We start from the raw sequence: 12,293 nt of genomic DNA, 5'->3' as shown, positions 1-12,293 counted from the left end.
GTTTAGCAGCACCTCTTCCCTGCTCTGTAATGCAACCTCTATCCCGGATCAAGTTTAAACTGATATAGCTCCTTGATGGATTGTCCCTCTTGCCACTATGTAGTGATCACCTTTGCCTCTAATACATTCTTTCTTTATAGTCGATTTTAACTGATATTATAGTAGCAGGGACTTCCTTTTATTAGTGTTGACCTAGAACACCGTTTTTTTGCCCCTGAAGACTATAACTTTTCATGTTTAGGGCTATCATTTAAAAACAGTAGGAAGATGGATTGTATTTTTAAACCCAAACTGACAATCTGCCTTTACCTGGAAAATTTAGTCTGTTTATATTCATTGTGATAACTGATCTACTTAGGCTTAGTTCCGAGTGTTGTTCTGGGTTTTCGGTTTCATCTTCTCTTTCCATGTTTGTTTTATTCTTCTTCTCTACATTCTATCAGACTGATGGTTTTTCTTCCCATCTTTCCTTCCTTTCTTCTCCTCTGCCCCTCACTGCCGTGGAAGCTGTCCATTCTGTTTCAAGTCTTTTAGTACCTTCTTTAAAGTTTGTGAGAAGCACTTTTTTTTAATTTTTTTTAACGTTTATTTATTTTTGAGACAGAGAAAGACAGAGCATGAACGGGGGAGGGGCAGAGAGAGAGGGAGACACAGAACCAGAAGCAGGCCCCAGGCTCTGAGCCATCAGCCCAGAGCGCGACGCGGGCTCGAACTCACAGTCTTCGAGATTGTGACCCGAGCTGAAGTCGGACGCCCAACCGACTGAGCCACCCAGGCGCCCCTGTGAGAAGCACTTTTTGCTTAACCAAATCGAAAGTTAAATTCCCAGATAATACAAGGATCTTAAAATGCTTAAACTCTAACGTTCCCTGCTGCCTTACCAGCTCCGCCTTTTTATTAGACACCAGAAAGCATCCATCATTTGACACCATTGTTTGCTCTAGCTCATACTTAGCATGCGCTTGGATTTACTTGCGCATGTACAATTTCTCTGCTTGGCATTTTCTCGCAGCTGACTTATCATCTTGGCCAGAGCAATGGGGGCACATTGAGAGGTTTTCCTCTCGGCCTTTCCTTCTGTGATAACTACTACCCCGCAGGTGAGGGAACAAAAGCAGGGGCTCTGGTGTCTGCCAAGTTCATCCATCCCAAGCTGAAACTAATGTCCACATATTGAAAGAATTCTGAACTCTTAAATTAGCAAACACAACTTTTTCCAGGCAGATATGAAACATTTACGACCACTGGCCATGGCCCCACGCTAGGCCACAGAAGGAATATTAATGTGTACCATGAACTGATAACATCCATGCCTGGGGACTGGGGAAATGGCCACAGGGTAGGTCTGCAAACCCCACCAACCCACGGTGAGACAGATGTGCTTCTGGAGGAAGAACTCCTATGCGGTCCCTCCGTTCTCTTCTCCTGAAATACCCTGTTCAGATCAGATGCCCCAGGAGCACAGCCGGAGGTGAGGATTCTTGTGCAAGTTATTTTTGAGGGATTTCTCTCAGGAGGAGGGAGGGTCAGCAGGACACGGCAAGGGAGGAGCCGAGCAAGTTAGAGTTACACTCAGGCCTCGGTTCAGCCCTGTCCCATGGGGGCTCAGAAGCATGCCTCCTACCTTGGGGGTTGGCCCTGTCTACCCCTGTCAGTCAGACATCCCGGGAGGGCCCCCTGGAAGGGGAGGGGTACGCTCCCAAGCATTTCCAGGTGAGGTGACTCCCCTTTGACCAAGGACAGCTCTCTGGAGGATGCAGCTGTGACCCGTTAGCAGACAACTCTCAGAGCATCTGGGGCTGAGGCCTCCTGGGGTGCAGAAGCCCGGCCCAGGGCTCCAGTGTATCCACCACTCTCCCAGGGACGTTAGCCTCCACCCCCATCTCTCTGGTCCCCGTTTGCATAATTTCCCCGGATCTGTCTTCCCATTTGCGAATAACATTTTCTGTTGTTTCTATGTTCTGATCTCTCTCACTGCATGTTTAAGTTTAATGGCTCCATTCTTCAGGTCTAGAGGTTTTGTTTGTTTTTTGAAAAACTCATCTTTTTTTTTCCCCCTAGTGCCTCATTCTTTTGTTACACATTCAATTCTTCCTTAACTTCCTTAGACCTATCTAGCACATGTGTATTAAACTCGGTTATGTTATCTCAGCGTCTTGGGGGCGGTGGGGAGAAGATACGACCCTGATCTTTACTCTTCTGCTGACCCTTGCCCGTGGTGAAATACTTCTTCAGGGTTTTATAATTTGGGGTGGAGAGCTCATTTTGAGTGAGGCTTTATCTGTGGGCTGAGGGCGTTTTCCTTGTTACAGCTGTTTGCTTCTGCCGGGCGCCCCGAGTATCCCCTATCTGGACTACTCTCCATGTGACTTTGTTGGCCTGAGGGTTCCTAGATCCCGTGGGTCGTATGCACTCAAATCCAACCGAGGGCAGGCCCTGCAACAAGTCCTCGGGGAGCCTCGCCCCACCACCCTGAGAGCCAAGGCGGACAGGAAAACTCTTTGTCGTCCGCGCCCCAAGGGGCAGATTCCTTCCTAGCCCATCCTTCTGCGAAGGGTGCCATGCTTGAGAACGTCTCACACAGGAGCCTCCGAGCCAGCTCTCTAGCTGGGCATGAAACCCACTCCCTGGGGTTGAGAGGCCGGTAACATCTTCCTCCTAAATGTCCAGTCTAGCCCATTCTAATCTTTGTTTCCTTCCCGGATTTGGTCTCCCGTACTTCCCGGATTTCCCTTACTTCCTTGTGCACTCAGCCACGTGTGTTTTAAGGGGCTACCTTTTAGGTACGTTCTTAGGTCTTCTGAAACGAGAATGTTTTCGGGTGGACCAGTCAGCCACTTTGCCAGAGCCCTGCACTTGGCCCTGACCTCCGCCACTGAAATCTCAGGCTGCGGGTGACAGCCGTCTTCCACACCCTCTTCCAGTCCCTTCCACTAAGCCTGCTGATGCATTGCACCGGAGCCCCCATGCCTCCGCTCTACCTTTCTATCTCCAAGTCCCTTTCCTGCCCCAGCCGGCCTGCACCCTGTGACGACTCTCATCCACTACTGCGGCCAGTACCCCGCGATCCTCATCCAGCCGCCAATCTTGCATCATCCACCCCTACCGGTTCTTTGCACCTCGGCTCCCCAGAGCTACCAGAAAAAACAGACCACGCGGCTTTGTGCCACAACAAAGACACTGCCTTTGACTCTGGCTGGGTTCTCGGCACTACTCAGCAGCCCTTCTTGTACCCCTGCTCGGCTCCCGTTCGGTGGCCCACCAAGGCCGTTTCCAACACGCAGGGCTCGTAGCCAGAACGTTCAGTGCTGCTGGTTGCTGTGATTAGCCTGTCCTGGCCCGTTTCTCAGCTGCGACCATGTCTACAATAAGGTGCAACCCTCACCTCCTGCCCCACACCGAGAACATGTCTCTATCCGTACATACACTCCCCCTTACCCTTTAGAGACTTCTCCTGCTTAAGGTTTCTTCTGCCTGGGCTTTCCAGCACCTCCCTTAGACCTGAGCAAGACGGCCCCTGGCCTGGGCTCATGCTCTCCAGCGCCCACCCCCTCCCCTAGCATATCCTTCTCCCAGGTGAGGAGTCTGCGGCCCGGGCTCCCCGTTCAAGGCTCTGCTCCACACAACTGGAGCCCGTGAGTCCCCGTCCAAGTCGTCAGAACCCCTTTCCTGGACCCACGCAGGGGCCCCTTCCTCAGTCCTGCCCTCCAAAGGCAGCCGGCACCACAGGCTGCCCCCCTCAGGGCCGAAGGAGGCCAAGTGCAGTGGGCTGGGGTGTCCAGCGTGTGGGAGTAAAGCGCCTTCAGGTGGTAGGAAGAGAAAGGGGACAAGCCGGGGCAGAGGCTCCCCTCTGGCACGGGAAGCAGGGGGACGACTTGAAATTCCAGTTATGGAGCAAGCGTGCCAGAGGGGGACACGCGGGGCATATCTGAGGGAACGGTCTGTTGGCCTGATTTGCTCCTTTGAAGTTTTTAGACCTGTGAGTGTGTCCCTCCCCAGCCCCTTGCCCCAGGACCACGTGTTAGGGACAGTCTGGAGCTTCTACCCATCCTCCAGGGTGCCCTCCGGGACCATCTCGGGCTACCGCAGTCTCCTCCTCCGTGGTCACTGACGGGCGGGAGTCCCCTGCCCTGGGAGAAAACAAAATCCCACCCGCACGTCTTCCCATACCGGCTCCCTGACTTCCTCACTGCCTGCACCGGCTGGGTGATCACGTGGCTTATCCTCTGTGCCCAGACACCCTTGGGCCTGAGGGGCTGCTACAAACAATTCCACAGGGACGGCAGGTGACCCTGAACCTCCCGGCTGCCTGCATGCCTGGCTCGGCCTTGCAGTTCCGGGGGCCGCTCCCATCCCAGCCACTGCTACGGGCTCCTCGGGTGTCCCCCGCCAGGGCTCCTCCCTGGGCCCGAGTGCCTTTGGTCTCCTACCAGAACTGTCTCTGATGCTCAGGGTAGGGTGCTCCCGCGACCGTCTTGGGACTTCTGCGTGCCTGACCTGCAAGTGTGGGGACTTCTCACCTGGGCGGTAACTCTGAGTAAATGCACCCCCTTCCCCCAGGCGGACGGTTCCGGTCAGCTGGCTACACGGCCCAGCGTTGGCTCTCCCTGCTGCCTGGCCCCTGGCCCTAGCACGCCACTCCATCGCTCTCGCCCTGGGATCGCACTCCCGGGCAGCTGCTGGCACCTAAGACCCGCGTCACACTCTGCCGTGCGGGACCCAGGCTAAGACAGTTTGCAGTAAATTCCTCAAAACACAGCATGCTCAAAGTTATTTTCTCATTTCTCACTCAATCTGCTGCTTTCCTGGTGCCCTGGCCTCCAGGCGTGGCCCCCCTCTCTCCGCCCCTTGCCACATCTTCCCCTCTGCTCACACCCCGGCCCCCTCCCCTGGTCCTTCCCACAGGCCGGTGACCTCAACACTATCTCAAAAAACAAAAGAGATGAAAACAAACAAGACCTTCATCTTTGGTAGGTTCGGACTGTCTGCCCGGTCAAGGTCAGCTCCGCCCGGCTGAGGATCCAAGCCCGGCGGAGGTTCATAGTGGCCGCTCCCCTGCTCCTACCCCTCTCCGTCTTTGCATCTGAAACCTGGTTAGTGCCTTTCCCCGCCTGTTGGCCAGCCCTGCACTTCAGGGACCGGTCGGCTGACCCCCTCAGCTCCTCGCCCCACAGCTTCCTTAGTTAATTTCATATCCCTCTAGAGATTTCTTTTTTATACGCAAGTAACCCACGTTTACTGGGGAATTGAGAAAGCTGGGACGAGCAAAAAGTGAACAATGCTGTCTCGTCTCCCGCATCCTCAGAAGGAAGCGCTGGGAACATTCTGATGGGCGTCTTCCTGTCTTTGCTGTGTCTATAAATGTATTCATTTATAAAGACTGTGCCGTGCTGTAATGATGTTTTATAGTCTTCCTTTTCACTTAAAATTCTAATGTGGATTTCTTTCCATAATATTAAATCCCCTATTTTTGGAAACTGGGAGATAGATATTCCTACCTCCGTATGGATCTGTACACGAATTAATGTATCTTCCAATCATTGTTGCTGTGAATCTTTCATCTAGATCTTTACCAACATCAATTATTTATTTCATTCGAAATAACGAACTTCTAGAAGTGAAATCACTAGGTGAGGGAACACGCACGACGTTAAGGATTCATGTACGTGTGTCCTCTTCGGTAGCTAAGTTTCTACCGGTTGACACAGCTAACGTGTGATAGCGTTTATTTCTCCACATACCGCTTTTACCAAACAGAGAAAGTGCTGTGTTTCCTTTATTATCGGGGAATGGGACATCCTGTCGCGTTTACTGGGCAATTCTCCTTTTGTGTTTGCTGTTCACGACTCTGCTTTTGTGACGTTTGCTTCGTGTCAGCTCTGAAAGCTCTCTTACTGTGAAGGAGATTCAGCCTTTATGCAACATGAGATGCCCCAGTGATTTGCCCTCTAAATTGATCTATAGTTTGGATGCACAAGGAGGTTCTACCCCTGCCCCCCAAATTGGGGCAGCTACTGCCTCCCCTGTTGTTTTCTTCTGAGGTAAAATCTCCCCGTGAAAGGCACAACTCTTAAATTCACTGAGTTCAGACACCTGTTTACTCCTAAGTGCCCTCCACCCCAATCAGGATGTGTGCCATTTCCTCGGCCTGAAATGTTCTCCAGACGTCTGATCTCTACCCCTGTGGATCCTTCAGGCTGGCACCTGAATTTCATATTAACGGAGTCACAGTGTATTATTTTCCTGTGGGACTTGTAGATGCTCATCTATCTGTCTCAGCAGCTCATTCTCTCCAATGGTCGAGTAACATTCCTTTGCATGAATGTGCCACAGTTAAAATTTATTTCTTTGTTGATGGTACCCCAAATTTTAACTGAAGCACAAATTTATCAGTACTTCCCTTTACAATTGGTGGTGGTGTCCTATTCCATAATCCTACGGAAGTGCCCGTAACAGATTTTTCTTAGTACTTTCGTGACTTTTCTTAACACTCGAACCTTCATCTGATGAGGCAGGAGCCCAATTTTTGTACTCTTCTCCTCAGCTGATGAGCAGGTGCCCGACCACATCACTTTCTAATTTGAAAAGCTGCCATTATATTCAAATCCTTACAGGATGTGATGTTCTAGCTACCTGCCAATTGCTGTGACACAGGCACTGACCAGCCTGGAAGGCTGCCCGCCAGGAGCTGGGACAGACCACGCGCACATGCCGGCTACACCTCAGCTTGTTTGCTTGGGGATGCGTCTTTGCCTTCTAGGACTTTCCATCCATCTCAGCTGGTACCACGTTGCTTTCATTATGGAGCCTCGGCAGTAGGTTCTGTTTTCTGGAAGCACTTTCTCCCCCATTACTCTTCTTTTTGACTGTTTTCAAATGTTTATTCTTCCAGGTGAACTATTCAAGTCCCACTTGTCAAGTCCCATGAACCTCCACTGGGGTTTAATGTTACAGTTAGGTATTCATAATGTTCTTTTGCTGACGTGACTGGAAACTTTCCGTCATGTTTTTCTAATGCATATACAATGCTAACCACAATGCTTGCCATATAGCAAACCTTGGTAAATAGTAGCATTTATAATTATTGATTGAATGTATATCTGAAAGCTATTGGGTTTTTTTTTTTCTTTTTTGTATATTTATAATTGGCCACCTTGCTGAACTTCTAGATTTTTTCTTTTTTGAGTCTTTGGGGTTGTCTTTATTTCTGATCGAAGGATTTTTTTTTTCCTTATTTCACACTGGGATTCACTTCCTTCTTGAAACAAAACCCTCTGAGTTTGGGACTCTGTAAAACGCCTTTATATGAAGCCCCAAGTGGATGTTGCCTGGTGTTTGGATTGTTTTTCCACCTGCTTTCCCGGCTTCAGTGTTAGAGACCTTCCTCTCATCGTGCGGAACTCTACGGTCCTTACCAGGCATGGGTGCTCTCCTTCAGCGGGCGCAGCTGCTCAGGCTCCCAAGTTCTTCTTCAGAAAAGGTGAGTGGGGTTCTTGCCTCACTCCTCTGGAGGCGCTCTGGGGACCGGACGCGAGGCTCCCTGGCACACCACAATGTGACTGCTCATCTCTCTGAATGCAATTCTACCTTCCAATTAGTCCCCCCTTGGATTATACCCCAGAACTCTTCCATGTGACTCTTTCTTCAGGCATGTGACTCTCATTTTGTACTCGTAAACTTAATTTTAGTAGACTTGTACCCATTTCCCCTGCATTTTCTGATTATTGTACACTTTTAGTAATCCGTGAAATAACTTTGTAACTTAATTTTTATCATCTGAATGTCACGCAGCCACTGACGGTTTCACCTTATATGAACATTTCATAAATGTACTTCCTCTATCAACGGCCAGGCCGCTAGTGGAGATCTTCAGCTATGCCTTCTGTTTTAAAATTCTGAAATTCACCATTCGCTTCAAAGGAAAGCTATCTTATGACACACCGTTTCTACTTAGCATGTCCAAGGTTTTCTAACTGTTACTTATGATTTCAATACGTTTAATATACTATAAAATGGCACATTTTCATTTTGAAAATTCTACATTTTTTCCCCTCCAGGTGCCAACGATCAAGAACAACATTAAACACTAATCTCTGCTCATTTCTAAAGAGAAAGGCCCTCAAAACAAGCAGCCACACATCTCTGCCAGCACCCCACAGGCCAGCTTTGTCACAGACACTCCATCAGGCTTCACCACCGTTGCCTCTAGGATTTTTCTAAGATTGATAATCAAACTGACCTGTTTTCTGATTTTAAGTTCTGGAGATTTGACAGGGGGAAAAAAAAAACCCAGAGTTTCTTTATACTACAAATAATACCACAATGCATTAATTTTCACTAAAACAGAAATCCTTCTAATTTTCTCTCCTGGAAAAACATCTGGGCCATAAAAGCTGGAAAGGCCCAGGTTTCAGTGGATGAGTGAAGTGTACCCATGTCTCTGTTAGATGATGGTGGGCACCGAGGGCGGCCAACGGTGGGGCAGCGCAGGCCTACCCTCTCCTCCCCCAATCTAGTGGGTGACTTCCGAGGACCAAATCACCCCTGGAGATTTCTCCATGGACTTTTCTTCTGTCATGACCACGTTGTCAAGGCAGGTAGCATTCCCGTTCCACCGGACCCGCCTGCGTATCTTCGCGAGAGCTGCAGTATAATGCGAGTGCAGGGTCACGTTAGGGGAGCCTGACCAGTAAGTACGTTGTGGCACTGGAGCGGGGAAAAATCCCTTGGGTTCAGTTAAATGATCTATCTCTTTAGAGTCTGCTTTCTAGGAAAGAAGCTGCTTTACTGATAAGACAACGTATTTAACGAACTTTGATTATTAAGATCTCAAATTTTCTCAGTCCCTAGTTTGGGCTGAGAAACACCTTGCGAGGTTTCTGAGCATCCTGCCAGCTGCGAAGTTTTCCGGAAGCAAACTAACGTCACGCAAGCTGCAGGTGCCTTGCCGAACTTTGGCTGGAGGAAGCGCCTTCCAAACAACTCCACGGAGCCCGGGCCCTCCGAGGCCGTCGCAGCGCGGTGCCAGCCCGCAGGTGCCGCCCGCGGGCACCCGCACGCCCCTCGCGGGTGCTCCCTCCCACGGGGCCACAAACGCCACTCCGGAAAGCGGGAGGCGCACGCAGGCCGCAGGGCGAGTACCCTGCTGCGGGGGGGCACAGGCCGGGGGTGGCCGCAGGTGGCTTTCCGCGCCCGCCGCCGGGCAGCCCGCGGGGTCTGCAGGGCCGGCGGGACACGGAGCGGCCACACCACGCGGCCCAAACCACCCCGACACGGCAGCTCACAGCCCCGGAGCGCTGGGTGCGGATAGGTGGCCCGGGACCACCGCGCGCGGACGACTCTGGCCGGCGGAGCGCACCGGGCCCGCTCTCCGCCCGTCGGGGAACAGCCGCCGGCCAGCGCCCCCTCCGCCCCGCAGGCCGCGTTCCCGCCGCGGGGCAGGGCGGGGCCCGCCGCGCCTGCGCACTCGCCCTCCACGCCGCCCGTGCGTCTCCCGGAGCACGCCGCACCACGTGACCGCCGCCAGTACCCAAGATGGAGGCCGCGGCCAGGCCCGAGCGGCCGCCTGTCTCAGCCCGCGCCCAAGAGTGCGCTCGCTAGGCGCGCAGTCCCGATCACTAGGCCGGCACAGGACAGCTCTTCGGGGCTGCCGAGTGGAGCTCGCCAGGACGAGGGCCCACGTTTACAATCACAAGCCGCCCGGCTCCCTGCGCTTTCTCAACCGCGAAGCGCCCAGCGACTGGCGCCTGGAGCGTCCTTTGGTAGCCACGCCCCCCAGGATTGGCAATTCGAGCAGCCAACGGGGTCCAGGACGTGTGCGGGAAGGCGGGCAGAGGTGGAGCATCCCTGCCGTTTGTGCGGCGTCTGGCCTAGCGGTTGGCCGCCGCGGGACGAGGGGCGGGAGCACACGGGGCGGTACCCGGGGCCCCAGTGGACCAATGGAAGGACGGCCGGGCGGCCGGGGAGGGCGGTCGGAGGGCGGGGCCGAACCGTAATTGACGAGCTCTTCGTTAGAAATCGGGCAGAAGGGAGGGGCCCGGGAGGGGAGGTGATGCAAGGCTGGCGCAGCCAATGGCTGCAGAGCCGCCGGCTGGGGGGCGGGGCCGGGGCGGCTGACGGGCGTCGGGCGGGACCTATCAGCGCCCGGCTCCGTGCTGGAGGGGGGAGCGGCATCATGGTTCAACGTGGGTCAATTTTTTGTGAATGAGGAGGGGAGGTTGTGGGGCCGCCGCCGCGGAGCACCGTCCCCGCCGCCGCCCGCGCCCGAGCCCGCGCGCCCGCCCGCGCCGCCGCCGCCGCCTCAGCAGCCTGGGCCCGGCGCGCCGCGGCCGCGTCCTCGCTGTCGCCGCCGCCCGAGCGCCCGCCCGCCCGCCGCCGGCGGTGGTGGTGGTGGTGGTGGTGGTGGTGGCGGCGCAGGCTGAGGAGATGCGGCTCGGAGCGCCCGCGCGGGGCTAGAGCGCCCGCCCCGCCGCCGCCGCCGCCGCCGCGGTAAGCGCAGCCCCGGCCCGGCCCCGGCCCGCGGGCCATTGTCCGCCCCCCCGTCCGCCCCCCCCTCCCAGCCCGCGGGCCGCCGGCCCCACGCCCCCCGCCGCCGCCGGCCCGGCAGGTGGACGCCCGGGTCCGCTCCCCGGCCCGGCCCGGCCCCGGCCCCGTGCGCCAGGCCGCGCGTGGCGCCCAGCCCGTGGGTTTTCCGGAGCGGGCGCCGGAGCCGGGCCGCCGAGGCCGGGCCAGGACGGCCGGCTGGCCTCCGGGGGGTGGGGTGGGGTGGGGAGCACGCGCGGGGCGCCCGCCCAGGCCGAGCCCGCGGCAGGTGGGCCGGGGGCGCCCGGAGCCGGGCGGGCGCCGTTTATGTAACTTTGTCCAGGGCTGTGAGTTTGCAGAAAAACGTCCCTCCCCGGGGCTCGCGGCGCGGGTGCCCCGGTCCGTGACGGGAGGGGTGGGGGTGCTGCCCGCGACCCCGGGAGGGTGCCCGCAGGATTTCCACGGGCCGAGCTGTGGCCCGGTCCTGCCCAGATGGTGGGAGCCGCGTTTCCCCGCGTTGCAAAAACACACCGCGGGATTATGAGCAAATTATCTCGTATTTACATTTAACGTTGAAATATTTGACACTGTTACAGCACGAGACCGTGCGTATCAGTTGGAAAGGCCGGGGGTGGAACCCAGTGTACTCATTTAATGCACATCAAAAATTTGTAATAACTTGCAGCAGCTGATATGAGTGTTTTCTTTATTGCATGTTGTAAATTGACCTGCTGTGACACAATTTTCAAATAAAGCGTTGCAGAAATTAAACTTAAGTTATTTTAAAACTAATGACTTTCTTAACTAAATCTTAATTGCATTACTGTAGAGACCTACCTAATTGCTTGCTGAGGGCGGCTCTGCCCTCGGTGAGGGAGGAAGGGGCCTGGGCAGTTAGTTTGCTTCCTCTCTTTTCTCCACTCAGGCTTTTCTGTTTATTCCCACAAACCACCTAAGCATGGAAGGCCTGGGAGTAAACATGTAAACAGCCCTCACCCAGCGCCAGCCCAGCAGGATCGGGGCAATGCTGGTGGGTTTGCACCTTGGCCTGGTTTCACTTTTTCTTTTGCAATACGATCGAGGTTGCCTGGAGTTTTAATTGCTTCTGGTAATTCCGTGCATTATGTTAGGGATCGTCCTATGAAACTGATGTGATTTCAGAATTGAGCCAGGAAAGGTGGTGGTTAGTGGGGATCGGGGAGAGGAAGAGGCATTGAATTAGGAAAACTCAGCTGCTTGTACACAAATATACACTACAGCAATTACAAAGCAACAAAAGTTATTGCAGAATTTTGCGGTAACTATGGCAACACAATTACTCCATTATAATTGGAAATGCAAAATGCCACCCTGCTAGAGAAGTTTCATCAGAATGGAGTTTTGGATATCAAAAATAGGCGAGATTTAATTTTTTTTTTTTTTTTCCCAGGTAGCTCCTGAGAAATCTAAAATCTGTGTTCAATTATCTATTTTTAAGGCTGATCCAGCTTTCCCAGATACTTACTCCCTTGGATCCGTGGCATCTTTCCCCAGAATTCACATTTGTGTGGGAGGGAAGTATTTTCCTGCCTTAAAACCACACACCCTGACACATTGTAAGCCTTGTATAGCTTTCTGTGTTCTGGGCTTTTATTTTAAAGATCAAATACCTTCGCAAGGAGAGCAGTCATCAATCAGAAGAGAAGCAGATTTATGCAGCAGGGAGATGTAACACTGCCCTCTTTAGGGTTAGTCCTTTCTCCTGCGAGCTGGCAGCGGGAGTGCCTCTGGGG

The 12,293-nt window shown here is 53.7% G+C and overlaps 1 protein-coding gene across 3 annotated transcripts in view; it reads left to right on the top strand.

Annotated features, from left to right (window-relative positions):
* The first annotated feature begins 10,424 nt into the window (after window positions 1–10,424).
* HDAC4 (histone deacetylase 4) overlaps window positions 10,425–12,293 on the top strand; it is a 226,751-nt gene continuing 224,882 nt past the window's right edge. For 2 of the 3 annotated variants that reach the window (XM_030328205.1, XM_030328203.1), the window contains exon 1: window positions 10,432–10,488. The gene's annotated coding sequence lies outside the window, so the exon portion shown is untranslated. Of the gene's footprint in view, window positions 10,489–12,293 lie in introns of all 3 variants that reach the window. The other variant, XM_030328206.1, reaches the window with a different exon arrangement.

This window comes from Lynx canadensis, chromosome C1 (genome assembly GCF_007474595.2).
Source record: "Lynx canadensis isolate LIC74 chromosome C1, mLynCan4.pri.v2, whole genome shotgun sequence".
Classification (NCBI taxonomy): Eukaryota; Metazoa; Chordata; class Mammalia; order Carnivora; family Felidae; genus Lynx; species Lynx canadensis.
This window is presented reverse-complemented; position numbering and strand designations above follow the sequence as displayed.